The 26,448-nt window shown below is 49.7% G+C and overlaps 1 protein-coding gene across 3 annotated transcripts in view; it reads right to left on the bottom strand.

Annotated features, from left to right (window-relative positions):
• SRGAP3 (SLIT-ROBO Rho GTPase activating protein 3) overlaps window positions 1-26,448 on the bottom strand; it is a 245,278-nt gene that overhangs the window by 174,036 nt on the left and 44,794 nt on the right. Inside the window, exon 1 of one of the 3 annotated variants that reach the window (XM_046640989.1) lies at window positions 598-724. The exons of the other annotated variants lie outside the window; for them this stretch is intronic. The gene's annotated coding sequence lies outside the window, so the exon portion shown is untranslated. Of the gene's footprint in view, window positions 1-597; window positions 725-26,448 lie in introns of those variants that run through there. 3 annotated transcript variants of the gene reach the window in all.

Genomic DNA, 26,448 nt, shown 5'->3' with positions numbered 1-26,448 from the left:
ATGCCTCAAAATAGGCCCTGAGTGCTCAAACTAAATATGATGTGGGGAAACTTGATAGCTGAGGCACGCTGGCCCCCAGCAGAGGCGAGAAGTTCCGAAAGCACTCACACGCCCTTTCCACTCCCTGGCCGTGACAGAGCGTCACAAACGGGTGGCTCCAGCAGCAGGAAGATCTGGCCTCTGTTCTGGAGGCTGCAAGTCTGAGAGCGGGATGGCAGCAGGGTTCGCTCCTTCTGGGCCCGTGAGGGAGAAGCCGCGCCATGCGTCTCGCAGAGCTCCCGGTGCTCGGCTGGCAGTCCTTGGTTTATGCTCGCATCACCCTGACCTCTGCCCTCACCATCACATGACATCCTCCCAGCGTGCGTCTGGGTCCAAATCTCCCCTTTTGATCAGGACACCAGTCCTATTGGACTGGGGCGCACCTGAATGCCCTGACCTTAATGTGATTATCTGCAAAGACCCTGCCTCCAAATAAGGCCACATGCGCAGCTCTTGGGGTGTCAGCACTTTGCCATCTTTTGGAGGGACACCATTCAACCCATAACAAACACCCTCCCCCACCTCTCTAGGGCACTCAGAGCCCGGATCCCCACTCACGTCTGCCTCCCCACGTGTCTGCCTCACTCTGTTTTCAGTCAAGCTCCGGGCCAGTGGAGTGCTCATCCCACACCTTCAGGATTAACCTGTTTCTGCCCCCAGGAGCTAGTCGCCTCCTGGGCACTTGGTTTCCACCATCACAGGTTTAAAATGAACATGCGCACAGATCCTCCTTCACAGTAGTTGAGAGAGCTGGGCTGGGGGTGAGGAGCACAGGCTAGGACGGTTAGCCAAAGACAGCACGTGCTCTGGAATGAGGCCACCGTGGAGGGGCCACTTCAGGGGCCATGTCTAGTGCAACAGATTAGATTCAAGGTGGCATTAGACTGGAGGGGTCACCGCAGGCAGGGAGGCCAGAGAGAGAAGTAAACAGAGAAAGAAGTCATGTGAGAGGAAGCTGGGAAGCTACCAAGGCCAACAGGAGAGGTGGGGACATGGCTCACAGCCACCAACCCGGAGCACTGTGCACCGTGGCCCGGCCGAGTCAGCTGAGCTGGCGCAGTGAGGCAGGACATCTGCGGACCGGGGCAAACGCTGCTGGGGAGGTTTGCCCACATCTGGCCCAGCCCTGAGCATGATGCTTCCCACACTCCCTGCCTAGGAGGCAACAGAGCAGGAGAGCTTCTGCCGGCTGAAGCAGCAGTGCACACCGATATGTGCAAAGGGCGGCACGTCATGGACGAAGGCACAGAGCAAGAGCTTCCGTGTAGAGTCAAGCATCCTCGTGTTTGCTCCTGTCCGGCTCCAGCATGCCCCAGATGGCCGGGGGCTCCTGGAGTAGGGGGTCTCGGGGCGGTGCCACGAAACAGCTGACCTCCTTCAGGGGAGAGTCTGTTTGAGAGCCGCTGACACCTACCAAGATGTGCAAGCATAGCCCCCAAACGACACCATAGTTCCTGCACTCAAGCAGCTCACGGGCCAGCGGAGAAATGACTGAACAAAGGGGCAGTTTGAATGGACTGGAGTAAGTGCCAGGGTGGAGACAGACATGGGGGAGAAGCAATAAACTGGGCCTGGGGGTTGGCAGGATGCTCCCTTGAGGAGGGCACGACAAAGTGACAATAAAAGGACCTAACTTCCTTCAACTCCTCCAACTAGCCAACTCTGTCGCACTTCAGCAGCTTCACACATGCTGTTCCTTCTGCCTGCACCCTCTTCACCCATCCCCTTCCCACCTCCTCCTCCTTCAGGCCACTTCCTGAGACCTCTTCATCCCCGGGCCGCCCACCTCCACGCCCGCCATGGGACTCCCACAACGCTGCTCTTTACCATCATGGGACGTATTGCACGCTCATGTTACGCATTTATTGGCTTGTTTGCTTTTTGACGTCGCTCTGAGAGGCTATAAGCTCTGCGAGCATAGGGATGAGCCCATTCCCCACCAGGGCCCCAGCACCCAGCACAGCACCTGTACATGGTGATGCTCAAAAAGGGCCTATCAGCACACAGGGCAGGGTCACATCCACAGCAGCAAAAAGATGGAGACGACCCAAGTGTCCGTCGCCGGAAGAATGGGTAAACAAAACGTGGTCTATGCATACAATGGAATGCTATTCAGCCTTAAAAAGGAAGGACATTCTGACACGTGCTACAACAAGGATGAACCTGGAAAACATGCTAAATGAAATAAGCCCATGACAAAAGGATAAATACTGTATGATTCTGTAGATGGATGGTGGTGATGGTTGCACAACAATGTGAATGTACTTGACGCCACTGAACCGTACACTGAAAATGGTTTAGATGGTGAATTCATGTTATGTATATTTTACCACAATTAAAATAACAATTAAAAAAGAAAAGCTTTTATTAAGTGAGGAAGTGAGGATGGAAGGGAGGAGGGAAGGAAGGAGAGAGGGAGGGAGGGGGGAGAGGAAGAGGCAAGGAGGGAGGGAGGAAGAAGGAGGGAGCAAGGGAGGAAGCCGGGTGAAAGTAGGAAAAAGAGAAAAGAATGCTGCTGGCAGAGGGAACAGAATGAGAGCAGGGGGAAAAACAACCAGCCCCATTTGGTAAGCTCTTCCATCGGGGCAGACGCCACGCTGAATCTTCATGTCGATCATTTCATTTAACACACCAGCAAAGACCCAGAAGCAAGAGGTCACGTGAGGCTTCAAGACCCGTGAAAGAATGCCAGCCTCGCCTGACCTGCTCACACACGTGAGACCGAAGTCGGGGGCTGAGAGGGCCATAATCCTGTGCTTCTCCTCCAAAGGGACTCCTTGGGGTCCTGACAGGTCTTTAACAATATGTGACACTTGTACTGCTCTTCCCTGTATTTCATCTTATTTGATCTCCCAACCACCTTGGGAGGAGGAATCTTTACTCCCGTTTGACAGATGAGGAACTTGAGGTCCGTGAAATGAAAAGCCGACACTTGTCACCAGAAAGGCGTCCTTCCATGGGCTGGGGGACAGCATGCGGGGGCAGTGGGTGATGGCCAGCTGTGCATGCGGGCACTGCCTAGGCGTGGTCTGCGGCAGGGCCCAGGGGAGCACAGAGAGCCAGCACCTCATCCCCACACCCCTCCCTGAGCTGCGGGGCAGGTGGGCAGGAATTCCCTGGGATGCTTTGGGACACACGGCTGCTCACTGCTGTCAGCCAAACATCTGGGCTTGCCCATCGTCCAGATGTTCTGGCGTCATCTGGGCATGAGCTTAAGTCCCAAATCAAAAATAATTTGGTTAATTAAAAAAAAAAAGGAAGCGATCGCTGACATTCAGAACTCATGCAGCACACCGGTCTGTGCCTCTAACGCAGCACTACACAGTCCATCCTGTACTTTTGATTACGGTTTCCTATGCACCACTGTCTCCCCCACTAGACAATGGACGTCCTGGGAAAAGACACAGTATTTTATTTGCTTCTGTATCCCCAATCCCTAGCACAGGTCTTGGAGCACAAAAGGCCCTCAGTAACATTTACAGAATGAATGGCCATTTTGCTAAGAACTAATTTGTAGCCGTGACTCAGGGCAGTACTCCACCAAGGGGAGACGTGGCTGAATGTTGCGAGGAAGACCCCGGGATGGGTGGGCTCTAGGTGGAGTAGTCCAGGAGCAGGACTCTGCTCTGCTCCTGGGACAAACTGGGCACTGGGCACCCCTGGGCAACAAGGATGTGGCTTTGTGCCCACACTCCTAGCACCACACCTGGCACAGGGAGTGCTCCGGAAATATTTGTGGAATTGAGTCTGTGCCAGGCCTACATTCTTCCTGTCTTAGTCCTGCTCAACATGAATCAACACTTCACCAGCACGTTCCAAGCTAGGTACAACCTTTGGGATGTTGTAGTTGTTTGCAGAAAAAAGGGGTTCCATTATCAACAAACATGAGTTGAATGAAAGTAAACTGTTCCCACCGTGCGATTGCTCATGTCTTCAGTGATTAAGGAGCTTGGACATTTATCAGACGGCTGGGGTTCGAGTTCCAAATCTACCCCTTCCTAGAAGATAGCTTGGGGTTCTTACTCCCTCCAAGCGTTCATTTCTGCTCTGTAACACGGAGTGATGATGGCATCTCCTACACAAGGCTATGATGAGATGCCATGTAAAAATACATGTGAAGGATCTGGTGAGGCACCTAGCACAGAGCAAGCCCTCAATAAATGGTAGTTACACTAATGATAATTTTAAAAATATATTACTATTATTAATGTTTGTTGTGAATCTCCAAGAGGAGAATATATTAGATTAGACAGTGTTTCACAAACTTATGTGACCACAGATTTTATCCAAACTAATTATCTATGGGACTCCATTTAGGAGAGATCAACTTAAGTCACTGCAAACCAGAGTGTCAGGAAAACTGGACTGGGGGGTCCTCATTTGCATGGCTCCACCTTACCTGAGCTGACTGTCCAATGTCATCATTTTTCCATTTTTTATTCTGAGGTTCTTAACTTGAGCTTCAGAGACTGGCTCAAGGGAAGTGTATGCCACTAAAAAATTCAAGGAAAATTGTGTATTTATTTAAGGGTAAATATTCACCCATCTCCAATTATGTGCCAGACACTCTGCTGGGGCTGCGGCTATGAAGGGAAGCAAAACCAGCTCCTCCTTCCAAGGAGCCTCCATTCTGGCGGGAGAGACAGATACGAGCCAAAGAACCACATGAGACATTTAGAACTGCCGTTGAAACAGCAACCAAGGAGAGGTTCAGGGTGCAATGAGAATCCACACAGAGGAGGCGTTAACTAGGTCCAAGGGTCGAGCAAGTTCAAGGCCCTTTGGAGGGAGGCAGCACGATGAGTACAAGGAAGTGCCAGGAGGCCAGTGTGGCGGCCTGGGGAGCCTGGGGAAGGCAGGAGAGACCACGCAGCACCTCAGAGGCCATGCTGAGGAGTTCTGACTTGTATGTCTCTCTAGGGAGGGACCCATGGTTGTCATGGCATCCTCAAAGGGCTCTGTGAGGCTCCTATTGTGGGTGGCTTCACTTAGAGATGATCAGATTGGTCCTTGGAGCTGAGGGGGACATCTGCGGGTTTGCCTGCCCGACATTCATGCCCGCTTCTTCTGGTATCAGCACCTCTATTCCTTTAGGGATCGTCCCCTCCCAATCCCACTCCCACTCCACGTGGTTTCTGTGGGACTAACTCTACCCTCAACTCTAGGGAAGGTCATGTGACCCCAGTCTGGCCACTAAGAGCTGGGCATCTCTGGCCACAAGAATAGACTCAGAAGTGGGCACATGACCAAGCAGGACCAACGAGCAGCCGCCCCAGGGCTCCTGCAGAAACTACTAACAGATGCTCTCCTGTGGGTTGCAAGGCTGGGAGAAAGTAAGCCTGGAGCACCTGGCAGCCACCTTGAGATCCGGAAGGGGGAGCCTGCCTGTGACGGAAGGCATCGCAGAGGGGAGGAGAGCCAAAAGACAGAGAGAAGCAGCACCCTGATGATACCATCTGGACCTCCAGATCGAACGTTCCCCAGAATCAGAACTCTCCCTGCACTTGCCAGTCACAAGAATCAATAAATCCCCATTTTCAGCCCGTTTGAATGATGTTTCTGCCACTTGCAACCAGTACTTCTTACTGACGCATCTCTCAAGTCACAGCTTGGGAAACAGAGGCCCAAAGAAGAACCCATGTTCCAACTTCGCAAATCCACACAGAGCACCGCACCTGTGTCCCCAGACTCACAGAGCAGTGCTCCTGCAGCGGTCTGGCACAAGGCCCTTCAGCAGCCTGTCGCCCCGCCGACTCGCCCAGCACCTCCCCTGGCCCGGACCCCTCCACTCTCCCTCTCCCTCCTCGGCTCTGGGGTGAAGCAGCTCTGCCCTCTTCTTCTCTAACCTCAAGGCCCCAGAAAGAGGAACAACCAAAAGGGCACAATCTTTGTTCCACCCCAGACCCAGAAGCGTCTCTGGGTACCAATTTCCTCAGGTGGCCGGGTGTGGGCAGCAGGGCTGACACACAGGTCACAGCTGCAATGGCTGCTGGAACGAATGTCAGCTCCCTCGTGGTGTTAAAGCCCGTCTTACCCCCAGTGCTGCCACAACAGCACCTACCGCCAGAACCCCCTCCCGCCTCCCTTCCTCCCCCAGCTCCCCTGTTCACACCAGCCTCTACCCTTCTGAGCTTCAGATCCTGCCCGTTGAAGATGCACTTTCCCAGTGACTCCAGGCTACAGGAAGCCCTCCCTTCGTGAGGCCCACTCTTCCCGCCGCCTGGGTCACACCTCGGGGGAGTAGGGACGTGATGACTGCCAGTCTGCCTGCCCGCTTCCAACTCCCCTGTATACTTTCTCGTTATTTCGGGCACCCCAGGTCAGGGTGCCCAACTGGATAAGCACATAGACGGAAGCTACAAGCTTAGGCTTTGGCGTCAGATGCACCTGAGTTTAAATCCTCACTGTCTCTTCCTAGAAAAGTGACCTTGGGAAAATGACTTATCCTTGCTGATCCTCAACTTTCTCATCTGGAAAGCGGGGATAATGACAGGCACGTAAAGGATTGAACCTAGTACTGAGCACATTCATAGTAAGCAGCTGATGAGCGTTAGTTATGAATGCCGTTATTGTTGAAAATGTCATTAAACACTGTCCCCAGGGGACTCCTGGGGCAACAGCTTCTCAGTGAAATAGAATAAGACGGTGAACATTTAGTGTCTGCTCCTGCTCCTGCCCTTCAGCCTCTCGCCTTTCTGAGGCTTTGCCTTCTCATCTGTAACACGGGTATAACTGCTGCCGCCGTACCCATCCCACGAGGTACTGGCGAGGATCAGGTGAGGGAATAACAAGGAACAATATCCCCTCCAGAGAGTTTACAGTTTACAACACACTCTAAAGTGCCACTTCAGCCTTTGTAAGACATGCCATGCCACAGAGGTGAAGTGACCAGCTGGCAAGGGGCGGGACCAAGGCTTGCACACGGTCTTCTGCTGTCTTGTTCAGTGCTGTGTCCATGGAACCAGGCACACAGTAGGCGTCTAAGAGATACTTGAGTTCTGTCGAAGATGCCATGCTGCCTCCCCAGGCTGAAACCCGCTAGGCCAAAATTTCCGGGGCATCCCCACAGCGTGTGGTTGCAAAGAGCTCCGGAACTGAACAGCACTCCAGGCCACATGGGGGAGAGGAAGGGAGCTAAGCGGCTTTCCGGCTCCCATGAGAGCTTCAGCTTGAGGAAGACGCATTGTAAGTCACCTCAACTATGCAGGAACAAGACTGAGGAGGGGACCCCCCCAGGCTCCAGAAGGACAAGCGGAAACTGCTAAGGAACCTTTAATAGGAGGGCAGCCACCCTCAAAAGATAGGCTGTTCGGCTCCCACCCACAGAAAGACATAGAGAGTTAACCTGAGTTATAGCGAGTTCGCGGGGAAGCCACAGGAAGCGAGGCCTGGCAGGAAGTGATTCTCGTCTGTATTTCCTTCACCCCTCTGGTCTCCCACCGCTGTTCCTTTGGCTGCAGAAGCAGGCAACCGCATGGTGTACCCTCAGCCACCGCGATGGACTGGGGGTGAGGCGGGCAGAGTAGGCCAGAAGCCATGGGGTACACTCACTTCAGGCTTGACCCAGGTCCCGCCTGCAAGTTTCACCAAAGCAACAGGAGTCGGAAGGCGTGGGCAAAAGACGCACCCTGCAATCACGCCAGAAACCCAAACACCATCCTCTCCAAGTCCTGCTCATTCTCCAAATCCTGGCTCAGATCTCGCCTCCTCCGTGAATCCTCCTGGCCAACGCAGTTCCCACTGAGCTTTCTCTGGTCTAAACTGCAGGACCAAAAGCTTATCCCACTTCCCACTGCGGGTCCTGAACTGGCATTAGGAGGCACCTGCCAGTATCCTCCCACAGATGGCAGGGGTCCTTCCCTCCACATCCCAAGTAAATCATTCACTGGCTTCTGCTTGACCATATCTCAGCAAAAGGAAGCTCACGACCTCACCAGGGGCCCAGCCCTGTGGATGGCTGTAATTGTGTGCAGACAACAGATGGTTTTGGAAATGCAGGCAGCTGTGGGCTGTGGCAAAAAGCGCATGTGATTTGGAAGCAGGAAACCTAGCTTGCGATCCCAGTTCTGCAAGGCCTTGAGCAAATCGCTCAGTTCTTTAAATTTTGTTTTCTTCCTCTGTAAATGGGGAGAATAACAACCCTGCATCTCACAGGGCTGCTCAAAGGAGCAAATGAAATTTTATGTGAAATGCACGGGGAAATATCACGTTCTGCACAGGGGGATGGCATTGTTCAAAGACCCAAGAAAGGAAACAGAAGGCCCAGAGGAATTCCTAGCATTAGCCATTTCTTTGGCTTAAGGCACTGAGGGCCAGTGAAATGGGGAGGTAACTATACTCTTTTTCTATTGCTACCAGAACAAATTTTCACAAACTTAGCAACTCAATACAGCACAAATTTATCATCTCCCAGTTCCGTGGGTTATAAATCCTGGTTGACCCAGTTGGATTTCTGCTTAGGGTCTTGAAAGGCTGAAATCAAGGTTTCAGCCGGCTGAGCTCTTATGGGAAGATTCTGAGAAGAATCCACTTCTTGGATTGTCATTGTGGGAGACTCTACGTCCTTGTAGTTGTAGGATTGAGGTCACCGGTTCCTGGCTAGCTGTCAGCTGGGGGGCGCCCTTCTCCTCCAGGCCTCTCTCCCACCTTTGCATCTGGATAGGCCCCTACTCTCAGAGCCAGGCCTGGTATACTTGGTCTTGTCCTTCAGACTCCTCCATGGTGCATCTCTCTTCTGCCTCCAGCCAGAGAAAGTTCTCAGCTGTTAAGGGCTCATGTGATTAGACTGGGCCCACCAGATAATCCACGATAATCTCCATATTTTAAGGTTGCTATGGGTTGAATTGTGTCACCCCAAAAAAAGATATGTTTAAGTCCTAAGCCCCGAAAATCTCAGAATGTGACTTCAATTGGAAATAGGATCTTACAGAGGTAAGCCAGTTGAATGAGGTCATTGGGGTGGGCCCTGATCCAACGCATCTGATGTACTTATGAAAAGTGGAAATTTGGACACAGAGTCAGACATGCACAGAGGGAAGATGGCCGTGTGACTGGAGTGATGCATCCACGAGTCAAGAATGTCAAGGATTGCCGGCACACACCGGGAGCTAGAAGAGGCCAGGAAGGATTCTGCCCCAGAGCCGGCAGACAGAGCGTGGCCGGCCGACGCCTGGAACCTCCAGAACTGACACAATAAATTTCTGTTGTTTGAAGCCACCCGGTGTCTGGCGCTTTGTTACGGTAGCTCTGGGAAACGAATACAAGGGTCTCAACCTTCATTACATCTGCAAAGTCCCTTCGATATGTGAAGTAACATTCACAGGTTCCCAGGGAATTAGGGAGCAGGCATCTTTGGGGGGCCATCATTCTGCCTACCAAACTCATCCAGTGATGGTCAATGCTCACGCTTTAGCATACGTCCTCATCAGATTCACTGAGCAGACCGAGCCCAGAGGGAAAGGTTGTGACGGGGAACCTGGGAGAGAGGAGGAGGTGAAGGGGCCAAGCAAACGGCCCAGAGCAGAAGCCAAGACGTAGCAAGAGCTGAGGTGATCCTGCTTTGTTATAAACAACACGTAGAGGGCCAGCAGGAAAGAGTGAGCACCTGGCAGCCTCATCTCCGTCCCCTGCACCTTCCAGTCTCACTTTCCCCGTCCTTGGAGTGGGGATTATAACAATATCTAACTCCATAGAAATGTAAGAATTAAATGAGGTAATCAAAAGAAAGAACACTTTGCACTTATTATAGAGCCTGGCATATAGTAAGCATTCAATAAAACTTAGCCATCATAGTTACACATCTATTATACAGATGTTTAGTTACGTATGTATAAAATGTGGTACACAGGCACACACATCTGGGAGAATACATTCCACGATGTTAACAGTGACGACTTACGGTGGGTGGCAAGAGCTTTCAATGTTTTTTTAGAGGTTTACAAAATCCTATGATATTTGAATTTTTACAGCAAGCATGCATTACTTTTATAATTTAAAACTATGCTTAACTAAAAACACAGCTCTCTGGGAAACTGGTTGAGCATGTCCTTCCACACCCACATAGCTGTGTTCTAATACTGAAACACAAAATTTTCTATCACCCCCCCACTCATAATGTTCCCTAAAGACCTTCTCGCTCTCATCAGCCTTAACGCTCCCCCTCCACCTCCCAGCCCCCACCGCCGGCCCCTCCGCCCTCGCAGCTGCACCCCCGAGATGAAACCCAGTCCTGCCGCTTGCCTCTTTTGTGGAGCCACTCCTGCACAACCCCGCACCGCTGTAAGCTCCTCCTCAAGGAGCAGTGTTCTGAAAGGCTCTTTGTTGCTGGGCAGACCTCTTTGGGGGGATGTTTGAAAAACACTCTGCAGACATTTACATCCACTCCCAGGGGTTCCTTCTCCAAGAGGTTCAAGGAAGCACTAGTCCAGGCGCCCCTGGGTTGTGCACCCCTCCGTCTACCCCCCTAATTCAATCAATCAATTAATTTAAGCACAGAGATTACTGAGCAAGGGGATGTCAGAGGCCAAGGTGCGAGAGGAACCTGGCAAAGCACTGCACAGTCTCGGCCTTTGACAAAGACCTGTTTCGATACATTGAAATGATTTGGTTTCACAGCATAGCACAGGGATTAAAAGTACACACTTTGCATCAGACTTGACCTGAATATGAACTGCAACAGTTACTAGCTGGGCGACCTTCAACATCAGGTTTTAAGTTCTCTGAGCCTCAGTTTCTTAATCTGTCAAATGGAGATCAGCTTGCCTCGAGGTTTTAATAAGAGGGTTGGATCAATTATACATGTAAATCTCCCAGCATCTGGGGGAAGTGCTCGATGACTGGGTGCTGTTGTTGATGTCATTATTATTATTAGAAATGCAGACACAGATCCTGCGCTCCAGGCATTTGCTGTCTAGATGGGAGTTTGGCAGAGTCACTTAAAAATTCAATAAGGCCTTGGCCACAATGTAAAAGGCATTTGGAGGATAAGAGTCAAATAAACAGTAAGGAGGGAGGTAGTTGCTTTACAGGAGCGATGAGAAGGGGGAGGTTACCCAGCCCAGCCTGGATAACCTTACCTTTGCACCTCTGCCCCAGCTCCAGGGGAATCCCTTCTAAACAGAGGGTCTGAAGCAGCTCAGGCGGCCCCTGTAGCTCCTGCAGTGTGAATCCCAGCTGGACATCCAGGGCCCTACCTTGTTCCCAAGCCCTGCTGTGGGTGCTGTTCCAGTCACCTGCCTGGTGTATCTTGCTCTTACCATCCTCTCTCTCCAGACTGGGGTCTTCCCCTCTGAGGCCCTGCCCCAGATTCCCAGGGGTCCCGGGCCCCAGGCACCCCTTTGCAGTATTCCATCCACCTACTGGGGAGTCTGTGGTTTCAGAAACGCTGCGAACCCCCTTGTCTGCCTGGATTGCAGTCTCCCTCTGACAGGCTGGGCGCCCTTGGGCCCCACGCCATGCCTCTCCACCAGGTGGTGCCTCTCTAGCCCCCATATGCCTGGTCTAGGCCAGATTCCAGCCGCTCTCACTAGCTACCCTGCGTTCCAAGAGAGGGCAGAGAGGATCGTGGCTGGAGTCGCCAAAGAGGGAGGCTCAGTGGGAAAAGGACGCACCTGTGAACTGAGCTGACTGCAGGAGGGGAGGGCACACCAAGGGCACCACGCTTGTAAGAGGGTCGCTGGGCAAATGTTGAGAAGTATTGATGCACGACCATAGAGGGAAAAAAGGATCAGAAGCGGACCCTAATGAGCCCTGGATGCCCAGCTTTATCCCTCTCTCCCAAAGGCTCCCAGGAGGATTAGATGGGGGGGCAGGGAGCAGGCAGGCACACAGAGTTCAGCCAAGCAGAGCACTGCGAGTGCTCCACTCTCCAACCAAACCAGGCGCCTCGGCATCTCCAACTGCGCCACCCCTCAAGCCTCAGGGCTGGCATCACCAAGCCCACTCGGCTCATGCCCTACCACACTAGCTCTGCTTCCTCAAAAAGCACCAGCTCTTCTCAAACCTCACTGCCTTTGGACCTGCAGTTTCCTCTGCCGGGAATGTCTTTGCTCTTCTGCCTTCAAGGTTTAACTTGAGACTTTTCCCAGTCTAGGGAAGCCTTGTCTGGCTCTCCCAGAGAGAATCCTTCATTCTCTCCTCTGTGTTCTCACAGAACTCTGAGTGCCCCTCTATAACAATATTTACCACACTGCCTTGTGATTATTTCCTGCATATTATGAATCTCTCTATTGCTACATTGCCAGCTCCTTAAGAACAGGAGTCCTGTATTATTCATCCTATAAGCGCACCTACGACACTCAATAATTGCTTGCTTGTAGTATTATTAACACCACCTTTTATCGAATGCCTAATACATGCCAGGGATGACACTAAGTACTGGAAAGAGAAAATCTTGATTAATCCTCATATAACTCTGCAAGCTAAGTCTCTTTTACCCCATTTTACAGATAAGGAACCCGCCCTTCAGAGAACCTCAGTGAAATGGGAGGTGAAAGCATGAAACCAGCTTGAGCAGGTCAACTCCAGCTCTCTCCCAACCCGACCACTTACATCTGGCCCCAGGAATAATTATGCCATGTTCTCCGGTTGCCCAAAGTAGATATGTGTTTCCAGTTATCGAAATCTACTCAATTTGAGTCAGTCCAATCAATAAGCTGCTCTCGAATAAACACCGGGGGCATCAGTTATTCCACAGAGGAGCAGCTTGTTATCTGGACAGCCCAGAGCAAGGTTAATGAGCGCTTTCCATAGCCATTGGGTACTAAATCCTCCTTGAATCTTACTTTTTCTTTAGCAAAAAGAGCTTTAATGGAGATCTCTAGAAAAGGCAATGTGCCTCCAAGAGAAAAAGTGGAAGACAGGCAGCCCGGTCGGTGGGTGAACTGAGGAAGGGGTTGGGCAGGAGTTAATCCTTGTCAGCCCATAAGTGAAGGCAGATGGGAGGTAATTAGCGGGAGACACACCAGCACATACACAAACTCTGTGTTTAGTGCCTCCCATCCATCCTCTGTTCACACAGCATCTCCCGTCTCCGCCAACCTCCTAATCACAATGCAGTAGCCTGTCTCGGCCCTGGTCCTCATCCCCTCTCTTCCTTGCAGGAACTTGACACCCTCCTGCTTATATGAATCTAGTCTCTGCTGCCTCTTTCTCTTTGTTGTTCCTTTTGACAGCACGTGCTCCCTTCTGCCTTCCTCTCCTCCTCCCGTCTCCTTTTCATCTGCCAACCTCTTCAATCAGAGCCCTACCCTCAGCCTCTGTCTCATTTCACTGGATGTTTGCTCCCTGGGGACCTCATCCAAGCCTGTCTGAGATGTGGCTTAGACCAATCAGTGACGCCCTCAGGACACCTGCAAATCCTTGCCTTAACCGTGATGGTGATTAGAGCAACACCAACCAGGTCCACAGCAAGCCCCCAAACTCATTTAGCCAACGACTCCCTGCCAGAGGCCTATGGAAGCAACAGATTTGGGACTGCAGGCCCGGTCCCTTTCAGTGTCCAGCCCAAATTGGAAGAGGGTGGGGGGATGGGAAAGAGGATACAAAAAAATGACCATAAAAAGCAAAGATTGAGCTGTACATTTACCAAACGTGTGCTTTTCTGTACATATATTTTACTTTACAGACACAGGTTTTAAAGACCCTGAATAAAACAAACAGCAAACAGCTGAGAAACCCACGGCCCAGATCAAGAGCACTGATAACTGAAGCAGGAGAGAGATACTGAAATATTCGTTCACTAGCCTGTTCCTAATATTGTCCATGGAATGACTGAGCAAGGAAAACTTTATGGATTATGAGCAAGTAATTAGTGTGTCCGTCTGTAATGTTCCACAATTAATTATAAGTCTTAAAAAAGACTCTGGCACAGAATCGTAGACCTAGTGGGAGGGTCATGAAGGATCACCTAACCCCCCTTTCCATTTTATAGATGAGGAAACTGAGGTTCCAAGAGGGAAAGAGTCTTCTTGTCTCAGTCCAGTGATCATCTCCACACGTGCCTCCTCTGCCGTCTGATCTACTGCGACACTGGTCACAAGTGCGACGGACAGGGCCACAGAGGCTCCAGGAGAGCTCAGGCGCACCTGCCCATCTTCCTGGGCTCGAGGAAAGCTCACAGCAGCCTGACACGCCAGTTACAGCAAAGCGCATAGCGCATCCCGTCTCTTTGGTGCCATGCCTTTTTTCCCTTTGATGTGTGATCACTTAATTCCCTCCTTGATTGCTTTTCAAAAGCAATCTAAATTAATGCGAACCCACAAAGGGCAAGGCTCTCTGTGAATAATTAGTGCATGATAATAAATGTAAATAAGGAAAGATGCAAAGTTGGGCTAAGAATTAGTGCTCCAGACCCCCTGACTCACTCTCTCTCTCTTGTCATTGGGAATTCAATTCACACCATTAAAGAAAGCATTTGGGGAAACTTGAGAAGGAGTGGTACTTCTAAATAGGCCATTGGGTTCACTGAAGGATGACAGAAGGAAAAAACAGAGGCTGAAAGAATCAGACCAGTGACTGCAACAAGGCCTTTTCCTTTTTTGAAGCTTCTGCTGGGAACAAAACACTTGTCCAGATTTCCATCATTTAGAGGGAAAATATCCTCACAGTCAAGGACCCACCATCACTTAATCCCAGCCATGCAGGATTTCTTCCCACAAACCTTTAGTTCCAGCCAATCTTGTCTCCTTTTGGTCTTTGCCTGAGGCCAAATGTTCTCACTCTAACCTTTCCTCTTGCTTTTGCCCCCACCTGGAATGCTGTCCCTTGACATAGTCACATCTATACACCTTTCAGAGCCCTTCTCAAAGCCTTCTCTGACAACTCTACCATGTTTGGAAGTCTCCTGTTATTCCAGGATATGTAGCAGAAATTGAGAGTGCCCACCAATATCTGCATTTCTTCCCTTTTTCCTGGGCACAAGACTGGACTACATTTCCCAGCTGTCCTTGCAGTCAGGTGTAGTCATGTGCCTGAGTTCTGGCCAATAAAAGGTGAACACAGTATAGTACATGCCCCTTCCAGCCCTGGCCAATAAAGAATTCTCGGCATGATCTTCACTCTCTCTTTCCCCTTTCAGCTGAATGGAAAGGATTCCATAGGCCCTGAGGAGAGGCTGAGGCCAGGCAGAAGCCTGGGTCCCTGAATGACTGTGTGGAGCAAACTTCCTTACCAATTTCAAGTGAGTTTGGAATAAACTTTTATTGTGCAAGCCACTGAGATTTTGAGGTTTATTTGTTATAGCAGCTACCTTTATATATTTTAATTAATGCAAGATGGCCTACAGATCTGATTTCACATGCCAACTCTGACCTATGGCTGTCTGGAACTCCACGTTGAGAAGGATGGTTAGGCAGCAGCTGAGCTCTTATGATTGATTAGTTATGTCTGCCATGGGCACAGTGATGCTGGGTGTTCCTATCTCGGATCTACAATGTCTGTTTTAGTACTTAACTTAGCATCTGACTGTATACACCCTTGTACTGCTCTTTCACTGCTCTGTGTGCCTCAATCCTACCTCCTCTAAAAAGTTCTAAATTCCTTGTCCACATCTGCCTACAAGAGAACATATAGATGCAAATACTTATTAAATTGACTTAAAAATCAAATTCAAAGGTAGAAATAAACTGTGTTCACACCTTCACTAGGGCTGTCTGGAATATTACGCAGAGGAAACAGAGCTTTAGGAAATGTTACAGCCAATAAGGCAAGCCCCTGCCTGTCCTCACTACAGGGTTTCTAATGAGTCCCCTCTGGAAGTCAGTTTTTCTCTATTGTCATACTTAATGGGCCGAGTTATGTGGGAAGAGGGTTATCTGTGGAGCCTGAAAATTGGGCTCCACACGCCCCTTTATTAAGATTATAGATTATATCAGAGCCGGAACACCATCCAGCTCTGGCCCAGGGACAGAAAATAGATTTCAACTCAAGTGCCCTCTAATCCGTCTACGATGGCTGCCTGGAGGGTTCTATTCAGAAGATTCTGAGATCACATCTGAAAGTGCTAGGAAATGAGTGAGAAAATCCAAAAGTTCTCCGCCCTCCGTATATCTGTCCTTCCTGATCTAATCCACCCTCATCATTTCACTAGGATTAAATTAAGTCCCAAGAGGAAGAGAGGACTTACCCAACGCCACGGAGTAAACTGGTGAAGAACCAGGACTCAAACCCAGGTCTCCTGGATTTCCTATTTTCCTATTATTCCAGGGTTTAAGATAGGAGATGGAGCTGAGAGTATAATTTGGAGATATGGGTAATCGATATACATAATCATTTATTAGTGCTTACTATGCGCCAAGCAGTGTACTCAGCACTTTTCACGTGTATTCTCATTTAATCCTGCCAGGACAGTGAGAAAGGTGCTATAATCATCCCCACTTTACAGATGAAATTGAGACACAAGCAAGGGTAAGTTACCTGCCCAAGATCCAAGGACCAGTAAGTGGCAAAAAAGGGATTTAATCACACAGAGAAGGAAAACCTCAGAAAAGAACAGGACTGCATTTAGAAACACCCTCACAGGGGCTGACCCCGTGGCCAAGTGGTTAAGTTCACAGGCTCCACTTCAGCGGCCCAGGGTTTGCTGGTTTGGATCCTGGGCACAGACCTATACACCACTCGTCAGGCCCCGCAGTGGCAGCATCCCACACAGAAGAAGTGGAGGACTTATAACTGGGATATACAACTATATACGGGGGCTCTGGGGAGAAAAAAAAAAGAAGAGGAAGTTTGGTAACAGATGTTAGCTCAGGGCCAATCCTCCTCACCAAAAAGCGTACCTTCCAAAAAAAAAAAAGGATAAAAAAAAAGAGAAAGAAACATCCTCACATAATCAATGGAATATTCTGATAATTTCACCAAGACATACAAAGTCAACTCACATTGGAAAAATGCCCCAGGAAGCCCTGGTGATTTTTCCAAAGCACCTAAGGCCGCAGAATAAGGAGTGACGAGTCCTGGTTGCAGTGGTGGGGAGCAGCAGGAGCGATGGAGAAGACAGGAGATGAGAACAGGTGAGTCAGCAGGACTCAGGCAGGACACTGAGCTCTGGGCAGGAGTATGCAGGCCTCACTATGATCTCAAAGTTTGGCCCAAAAGGTCCCATTTTGCTCAAAAGACTGCTTAAAACTAAAATGTGGTATGATGGAATAGCACCGGCTGGCTGCGATCCCCAGGGCTTGCTGTTTCAGAACAGAAAGAGGTGCCCATTGATATATTTATAGGCTTAAAGCTAGCATGCGGTTAAGCTACCTGGGGTTGCTCGACATCTGTTTCAGGGCACATTTCCCCCATTTTTTTGTTTCACTAGATTTTAATCAGACAGCTATTTTGAGCCTGAATTACGATTTCACACACATCCAGAGCCAAATGATGAAGAAAACTAGAGAAGCCTCACAACCAAAACAGAACTTGGGGCCAGCAGCTCAGCAAGGGCAGTCCCCTGGGAACAACCCCTGCCTGGGATCAAAGGAAAGTTAAGTGGTGTGCCACATCTGAGGCTCGGGGACCCTGGGGGAAGGGGTATCCCACAGCTTTGAGCTCAGCCAGCGCAGGCTGTGCACAGCCAGTCGTCCCTTTGTTCCCTGACCTTGGCCTAGAAACCTCTTTCCTCCCCTCCCTGAGCAAAGTCCTCGGTTCCTTCAAGCCCTAGCCCAAATGTCAACTTTTTTGGGAAATTTTCCCTTACCCCATCCATATCCCATCTTTAATTCCTGCAAAGAAAAAGCTTACTCCCCCGCCGCCACATCGCCAGCGCTTTTCCTTGGTGGTACTTCATCACAGCGCGGCAAGCTGTCCTCTTTCTCCCCTACACCGAGCTCCTAGGGGCGGGGGCTGCATTTCCCTCAGCTCCGTGTCCTCAGCTCCCAGCCTGTTCCACACGTTTCTGATGAAGGGAAAGGAGGGTGGGAGAAGCCCGGGTGCGGGCCACCCTCCTTCACAACCTTAGAGAGAGTCAGGCAACATCAGCAGCAACCTGGAGGCAGAGCCAGGCCCAGGCCCTGTGGTCACGTGGAAAGCACAGGAGAGAAACAGTGGAGAAGCAACATGCTGCCCCAATGTCTCTACCATGAGCAAGTATTACTTTTATCACTGGAAAAACATAAAGTAAACTGTTTTAAATGGACTACATGTTCCCCACTCTAAAGGAGCTTACAATGCTCCCTATTGTATGAGAAATAGACACGGAATGACCTGTGAAGGACAGGAGGCATTCACAAGAGAGTGCTTTGGGTGCACAGGGAGGGAGAAGCTCGGGCTGCCTGGGGGCATCAGGGAAGACTTCTTATGGGAGGAGATGCTTCCCCAGAAAGGTGAGCAGGAGTGAGAGCTGTGCAGGGAGACTATGGCAGGGGAGGTGGAAGGGAATTCCAGGCAGAAGGAACAGTACATGCAAAGACACAGAGGCATGAGAGTGCAGGCTAAAGGATATGGCTGGAGTGCAGGGTGCATGAGAGAAAGTGGTGGACGTGAGGTTGGAGGGTGTGCAACAAAGGGTTAGCACAGCAGGGCTGGGGTGTGCAAACCCAGCACATTGCGAAGAAAAGACTGGTCCTTGACCAGCTCCTGGAAAATAACCTCTGAGCTCCTGGACTATCCTGCCTGATAGCATCTTTGGGCCACGCCAGACAGCCTCTGCTCACAATGTGATTTATGGTGAAGGCCTGTGCCTGTTTGCCTGGGGTGCGGGTCCATGCTGTATCAGTTTAACCTCTGGAGGGGACAGAGATGAGTAGCCACAGTCAGTCATATGGGTGACCCATGCCGACAAGTGACCCCCAATAAAAACCCTGAACATGAGGCTCAGAGGAGCTTCCTGGTTGGCAATACTTTGTATGTGTTGTCACACATCGGTGCTGGGAGAAGCAAGCACGGTCCATACAACTCCACTGGGAGAGGGTCACTGGAAGCTTATGCCTGGTGTCTCCTGGACACCCCGCTGCACCTTCTCCTTTGCTGATTTTAACCCGTATCCTTTTGCTTTAATAAACCATAACCATCCATACAACTGCTTTTCTGAGTTCCATGAGTCCTTCTAGCAAACCACTGAACCTGAGGGTGGTCTTGGGGACCCCACCACAGGGAACCAAGCAGGAGCAGAGCAAGAAGAGCTTTGCCTGGCAGGTTAAGGAGTTTGAACTTCACCCTGGAGGTGGTCATTATGGAACTGAAATGTTCTAACCTGAGGCAGGCATGACAAGGTCAAATGTACACTTCTAGAAGATACTTTGGACTGGAGGTGTGAAGGGATGGGAGGAGGAGACAGGGCTGGAAGCAGGAAGACCAAGACCAGGGAGAGGAGCACTAAACCAGTCCAGGTAAGAGCAGGTGAGCCCTTGGCAGTGGGCAGTGCCCATGGAGAAGAACTGAACTCAAGAGATATTCAAGAAATAGATGCAACAAGGCACGGTAACCAATTAGACTCTGCGGTGAGGGAGAAAAATCAAGGATAATGCCCAGGTTTCTGGCCTGGGCAACTGGATGGATGCTGGTATTGGTCACTGAGATGGAGAATCCTGGGGGAGAAGTTTGGGGGTGTCCTGACCCCCAAGCCCAGCCTGGCTTCTTCAGCTACATTCATTTCTACAATCCAGGGGCAAACAGGTAGCTTCGTCCGTTCTTTTTTCTCTCCTTGAAGCCATCCATCCCTTCAGCCCTTGCCTTCAGTGATCGCTCACAGATTATTCCTCCTTAAAAACCACCAAAAGGTGTACTTGGCAGATTTCCCTGAACTCGATTTCTCTGCTGGCAGAATCACAAGAAAGGCATTAGCGCCTTCCCTGAAATGGGGAGCCAGGTGGAGGACACGCCCAGGTTGGGTGGAAGAGGCTAAGGAAACAACGGATATGTGAGGAGATTTCAAACACCAAGAAGGGATCCTGGACCAGACACTGGGGAGGTGAGACTCGGACCCCTGTTACACTGAAGTGGGGGTGCAGGGGTGAATGAAACAGTGTGAAATAAAGGCTCTTTGGCCTACAGAGAAAGTGCCCCCTCGGCCTGCGGCTAAGCTGTGCTTTATGGGTTTCCAGGTGGCACGGAGTCCATATGAGCTCTGATCCCTCTACACTGGGCCCTGGGACCAGGCATCACTAAGGGTGGCCAGGCCTCCTGGGTGAAGGTGATCCGACCTGTCACTAAGCCCCTGGGGGATCCCACATCTCCGAGCTGTGTTGTGACGGCTGCACCAGCCCCATCAGCAGCACGGAGCCCACGGCATCCCTGGGGCGGCAGCACTGGGAAACGCTCATTGCCGGCCCTCTGCGTTCCTCCCGCCCCATCACTGCGCGCCCAGACAGACGGCTAAGTGTGCGCCGGCCTCCATCCTCCTGGCCTTCCTCTTTCATTTGCTTATTCAACAGTCACAAAGGCCTGAGCTGCAAAAGCTCACAACCCATTCTACCCAGAAGAGGAATGGGCATTCTACCCTGCCCAGAGGAAGCAGGAACCAGCCAGTCTCCGGGTCCCAAGTGGGGACCCTGATGCGGCAAGAGCCTCTGACAAATGCTTGCCCAAAAAGAGAAAATGGGAAATGGGTGAAAGCACAGGGCCTGGAATCAAGCAGACTGGGGTGAGAATCCCAAATTGGCCAGTTACTAGCTGTGCGACTGGGCAAATTACTTAACATCGCTGACCTCAGTTTTCTCATCTGTAAAATAGAAAGAACAACCCCACCTCACAGGGTCGAGAGACGGATTTCATGAGCTAAGGCCTAAAAGGCTTTGTATATAGCGGTACTCAGTGAATGTTACCTATTTTTACTGCTGGCTCTCTAAGCCTGGGGATCCGAGAGGAAACTTTTGAATGTGGGTCCTGCAGGCAATGCAGTGAGATGCGGGTCCTGTGATGCTCCTGCCTCAAGCTGCAGCAGCTATGGAAACCACAGCCTGAGGCTGTGCACACCTGGAAGCCCCCTGAGAAATCATCTGAGCCCTCCTTTCATGGGTGAGGAAACAGAGATGTCAAATAGCTCTCCAAAGGTCACACAGCAAGGTAGTGGCAAAGGCAACACCAGAACCCAGCGCTCCAGACTTCTATTCCATTGTTATTTCCTCGCCATGGAAACTTACAAAAACAAAAGAGAAGATGCCACAAGTTACGACATGGATAAAACATCAAATGACCTGCCATAGCATAGAGGACACTGTTGGTGCCCTGTCCAGACCCTCCTTCCCAAGCCATGCTGCTGTGAGTGTTGGCTGCTAGTGGCCCACAGCTGCCCCCTCCTCTGGACAGCTGCCACCACCCCCTGCCCAGCTGAGGGAAGCTGCCTGGCCTGTGAGATTACACCCAGTGCTGGGCTGGCAAATGTGTAACAGCTGGCTTTCTGGGGGTGCAGGGGGAGCCCCGGTTTGAGCGTTAGCCACTTTCCATGCCGTACATAAATCCCACCATAGCTGATTTCAAGCTTCCAACACGACATCACTGACGGCGGAGTTGCGAGGAGACGCACAGCAGCTCTTCATCCCGTGGTGTTTCCGCCACAGAGATACAATAGACAAAAACCACCACAGAGCGCTGATAAAAGAAAACCAGCAAAATCATCGGGAAGTGACAAGTTTTGAACTCACTTTATGATGAGTTTATTTTATAATGTTTTATTACCATGTTTTTAATATGTCTTCATTAATTATAAGTTTATATAATTTAATTTTAATAACGGCTCACAAAATTCCTAAAAATTTGACAGTTGGTTCCTACAAGCCCTTAGGAGCCAGTTCCAACACATTCCCGACAGCCTGAGGCCAGTGACTGACGTGGGGGTGCAAATGGCTGGCCCTGCCTTATCTAGGGAACAACTCTGTAGTACATTAGTTCCAGAGCCCCCAGTGAATCAAGCCAAGTCTCGACTTGACACGAGGTCCCTTCCCCCTCGGCTGCCCCTCTTCCCCATCCTGATTCCCTCACCCCTTACAGGTTTTCCTGAAAGGCACTCTTTCAAGAGATCCCATGCACCCCAGTCCCGGCCTCAGGGTCTGCTTCTGAGGAACCCACCCTAAAATGCTCACACAGAGAAAAACTCAGGGAGAAAACAGAAAAGACCGCTGTGGCTTTGGAGGGATCCCAGGAGGTTCTCCGAGGGAGGTGGGACCCAAAGGGTGGGGGGATTTAGGTTTGGAAAAGCAAGGCAGGAAGATATTCCAGAGGGAGCGAGTGGTTTGATCCAGGTTACACCAACCACCATGCAGATGATGGACCCGTCTACCAGGCTGGGCAGGGTTCTCTCAGGGACAAGGCAGGGGCCCTGGGGCCACCTATTAGGGACTGAGAAAGCTGGAGGAGGGGGCATTTCCAAGGCTACAACGTGATGGAGAAAGTTAAACTGTTGGTCCGTCAAGATGTGCGGCTCTCTGGCAAGGACACTATGGCATCCTAGTTTGCACTAGAAACGTCACATGTGCCAAAAACTTTGGAGCTAGAAGGTCCTGTCAGATCATCTAGTGCCACTGACGGATGAAAGATCTGAGGTGGTACAAGGGTAAATGTTATTTATTTTAATAGTTATATTTTCTTTGCTTTGGATTTTTTTAAATTTTTTAAATTGTGGTAAACATACCTTGACATAAAATATACCATTTTAACCATTTGTTGCTTTCCTTTTTAAAGTTACCTCCACTACATAGCAACAATGCTGACTTCATTTACAGAAGAAAAGAATGTTTCCCTTTAAAATAATTTGTACAGAATGGATCTATTTAAAGAAAAATAAGCAGAAAATAATTTAAAAATTTGATACAGGTATGGAAAATTCACAAAGGTAAAGCACAAAAACCCTGCATTTTGCAAACTAGTCCAACACTCTCATTCGCACCCAGAAAGGGTAAGGGAACTGTCAAAGATCACACGACTTGTTAGTTGCAGAAACACGACTAGAACCCATGCTTCTAATTCCTGCTTCCATGTTCTCCACTTGGCACCGCTTCTCCTTTAAAGAAGGAAGAGAAGCATTGTGTGCTTTTCTAGAACACAGCTTCCCAAAGTTTTTGTCCTCCTCCTACAAGACATATAACACAGAACCTACCAGGCTCTTTTTCATTTGTGACAAGAAAAAGCCACCTGTTAAATCAACCTCACTGAGGGTTTTCAGAGTGGAGAAGGGATTCATATAGATAACTGGGGTGCCGGCCTGGAGACGACACACATCCTTTTGAAATCTGTCACATCTGAATTCATCACTCTGCTAACATCAGATGTCAAAGCCGGAAAGGAAAGAGAAGTTGGCATTTTGATGCCAGTGTCCGCCTCCAGCTGTTCCACGGGGCGTACCTGTCCAAGAGGCAGCCTGTTTTCTAAACTAAAATTTACAAGCAGAGTTGGTTTCAACCACGTCTTGATGAGAATTGTGAATCAGGAGACTGTCCTTGCCCTTAAATGGCTCAGGACTTAACCTCTCCAGGCCTCAGGTTACCCACTCTCAAATAGAGACGAGGGTTCTTGTTCATCTCAATATAGTGTCAATAACCACTAAATGTTTTGCATGACAACTTAGTTTACAAAGTGTTTCTTCACATCTAGCACCTCATTCAATCCATGCAATCGGTGATGTGGGTAGCATTATTTTACAGATGGGGAGAGAGTCTCCAAAAGAGGTCATGTGACTTGTTCACAGTTCCGAGTGGGTCTCAGACCCAGATCCTGTGACCCAGACCACCTATCTTGAAAGTTTAGAAGTATATCACCAATGCTTCCCAAGGCATAGTCCTCAGAATCCCTGTTTTTCACATAGATCGATAGATAGATAGATAGATAGATGCTATAGTTTTCTATATATAACTACATATATATGCTATATAGATTACAGATAGATATAGTTGCTAGTTATTACTTTTTTTTCTGCTTTTTCTCCTCAAATCCCCCCAGTACATAGTTGTATTTTTAGTTGTGGGTCCTTCTAATTGTGGCATGTGGGACGCTGCCTCAGCATGGCCTGACGAGTGGTGCCATGTCCGCGCCCAGGATCTGAACCGGCGAAACCCTGGGCCGCCAAAGCAGAGCACATGAACTTAACCACTGGGCCATGGGGCCGGTCGCCTAGTCATTACTTTTTAAAGGAGGTGTCATAATCAAATAACGTTGTGTTAAAGTGTTAAGGGCGTCTTTGCTGCCATGGGACTTGCATATGAATTGTACATCTCCAAGAGGGAATAGAGTATGAAGCATTTCTAAAACTGATTTGCCAAATTACCATTTAGGTAGAATCTCTCTCTCAAAAATTAATATTCTAGAGGACATTTTGGGAAATGTGAAACTATCCTATTGTGGTTGCTCTTAGTCCTATTATTACTTTCAGTTAAGTGTCTGTTGCTTGATAGAAACTGGGAACTCCCTACTCCAAGTCACCACACAGAGAACAGCCCTTCCTATAAAGCCTATCTTTCAGGCCTATAATAATCAGACTGATCACAGCCTATCTATCTGCTCCACAGGGCAAAGCTTTGGATAGGAAAGCTTTCCATCACATTTGCTTATGTCCAGGTGTTTTCAGAGAAGCTGAGCATTCGGCATATGTCCGTGTGGCCGAGCTGCATGTGTCAAGCAACCGATACTTATTTATCTCGCCTTTTCTCTGTGTTCTCTTGTCTCTTTGTGACACTGAGTCAAAGAAGATACGTTCTTCTTCGGAGGCTGCTCAATTCCCGCACACGGTGACAAGGATGATCGGGGCAGGAAGCAAGGAGTAAATCCCTCTCTTTACACAAAGTGCTCTTGAGGACCGACCGCAGGGCCCGCTTCCTGAGTGTGCACCCTGTATGCATACAGCTACATGGCGCACAGCACTCAGAAGAGTGCTTGGTTTGGTGCTTCGCTGGCACCATCTAGCAATTCTTAATAATTTTTGAATAAAGGGCCCCACATTTTCATTTTGTACCGGTTCCTGCAAATTATGTAGCCAGTCCTGAACAACCAGTGTTTAACTGTAAGCTCCATGAAGGCAAAGACCATATCTGTCTACTCCCAGCACCTAGCATTGTGCCCCGCATGGGAAAGGGGCAAACTATGTATGTACTGAACAAACAGGTGCGACGGGGCTGCAGAGAGAGGCCTGGTCCCTCCACTTCCCAGCAAGGCAGAGGACAGCCCTTACATTCTGAAGCTTGTTCACGTGTAAGACGGGATCAGCCACCAAGTGAGAATGAAAACTCACACACAAACAGGCTGGAGGAACGGGCCAGCACATGAAATTAAAACCCCGCCTGCAGGACAGCAAGCAAGCGAAAGACAGGAAGCAGGCAGACACACTGTCCTCTCCCCAGATAATGGTACATTTTCCACTGCTTCTCCAGGCGACAGCCAATTTCAGAAAAGAGCACTACCCTGAATGTGATGCATTTTGCTTCCCGTCCCCATCCAATATCCACCCCGCCTCCCTTCCTTTCTAAGCCAGCTATCTCCCATCCCCAGCACCTCTCAGCTGCTAAAAGCCTGAAAGGTTCAATCTCCAAGAAGGATGCTCCAGGGCTCTGTTATCAGAGTTACTTAATTCTGCATTTGCCACGGGCTTAATCATCTGCATCGGGCCACACTCCTGTGACTCATGCACACACTCGCTCTCTGGGAGCTGAAAGTTGTTCTCACTTCATCCGCACCTCAGAGGCATTAATAAAGCGCAAATGTGTAGTGGCACAGGCGGGACGAGGAGCACGTTCAGTTTTGTGTTTTTGTTTTTCAATAACTCTGATGTTCTAAAACCACTGACTGAAATTAAAAAAACAAAGTCACGGCATTTTGCCCCAACCACCAACTGAACGGCATTCATTCTCCCATACTTCCTTCCTTATTCATTTACATCATTGCCACGACAGTAACCACTTTTACATGTTGCTACATCACCTTCAGATGCCTCAATTCCAATGGCTGAGTAATAGTCCATCAAATGCTGTGACCATCCGTTCCAGACTAAACGCATCTGTCTCCCCAAATTCATATCTTGAAGCCCTAATTCTAATGTGACGGCATCAGGAGACGGGGCCTTTGGGAGTTAATGAGATTTAGATGCGGTCATGAGGGTGGGGCGCCCAAGATGGGATTTGTGTCTTTATAAGAAGAGGAAGAGACCAGAGCTCTGGCTCTCTCTCTGCCATGTGAGGATATAGCAAGAAGGCAGCCATCTGCAAGCCAGGAAGAGGGTCTCACCAAGACTTGACCATGCTGACACCCTCATCCTGGACTTCTCAGCCTCCAGAACTGTGAAAATAAAAGTCTGGTTTTTAAGTCACCCAGTGTGTGGGATTTTGTCATAGCAGCCTGAGCTAACTAAGACGCCATCCAACACTTAATTATTCTTCTTCTGTTGGACATGACACAGGTTGTGCTTTTGTTTGTTATTATAACAATGCTGCAATGATCATTTCTGAGAGGTATTTAGAGGGAGTGGAAGTGCATTTGAATTTTGGCTGTCCCTTACTAGCTAGT

Source organism: Equus quagga, chromosome 1 (assembly GCF_021613505.1).
Source record: "Equus quagga isolate Etosha38 chromosome 1, UCLA_HA_Equagga_1.0, whole genome shotgun sequence".
In the NCBI taxonomy this organism is placed as follows: Eukaryota; Metazoa; Chordata; class Mammalia; order Perissodactyla; family Equidae; genus Equus; species Equus quagga.
The sequence above is the reverse complement of the archived record's forward strand: the minus strand, read 5'-3'. Positions and strand labels throughout refer to the sequence as shown.